This window comes from Mastomys coucha, unplaced genomic scaffold (assembly GCF_008632895.1).
Source record: "Mastomys coucha isolate ucsf_1 unplaced genomic scaffold, UCSF_Mcou_1 pScaffold14, whole genome shotgun sequence".
In the NCBI taxonomy this organism is placed as follows: domain Eukaryota; kingdom Metazoa; phylum Chordata; class Mammalia; order Rodentia; family Muridae; genus Mastomys; species Mastomys coucha.
The window spans coordinates 24,594,031-24,594,758 of record NW_022196896.1 but is presented as its reverse complement, the minus strand read 5'-3'; positions in this window follow the sequence as shown (position 1 = coordinate 24,594,758).

Here is a 728-nt window from a genome sequence, read left to right as displayed (position 1 = left end):
GATTTTAGTTAAGACAAATAGAAAAAATGATTTTTAAGTAAGGATGTGTTGTGAGAGGCACTTTGAACGTGTTATGTACTTTTTTTTCTTGAATGTCTCAGAATTTATGCATTTGAAGCTGAATTCTTGTCCTCGGGGTATGTAGCTCCTTTGGATTCGCTAAAATTTAAGGACAGACAAGTTGAAAAGCAGCCAAGTTAGTTTTCATAGGAGTCTTAGATTTTGGATGTGGACGAGTTTCAAGGGGCCATTTATAGTTTTTGTTGAAGGTTGTGAATATTGACTTGTTGAAATCAAGCTTACACTTTTTTTTTCTGTTAGTTTGTCTCTTTTTTGTTTGTTTTGTATTTTGTACTGCAAAGATTTTAATAGCAAATCTCAATAATTTTAAAATGTAGTGTGTACCATTATTTTTACTGATTAACTTTTAGTTTAAGCATTTAATCTATAGACCCACCCCACCTTTTTTTTTTTTTAAAGACAACCTTCCCATCTTGAAGGTAGTGGTACTTAACTTTAACGGAACCCAAATTTATATTTGTACATTAATATTAATTATAATCATTAATTTGGCACCTTTTAAAAGTTATTTAGTAAGTAACATTTGGTTGTTTGTGAAAGTGCTTCAGTTAACTTTTCTAAAACATTATTAAGTTGAGGAAATAATAGATATTAGCAATACCGATATTTCAAACTAAGTCTGTCCTAATGTAAGTGTGCAGGATAGT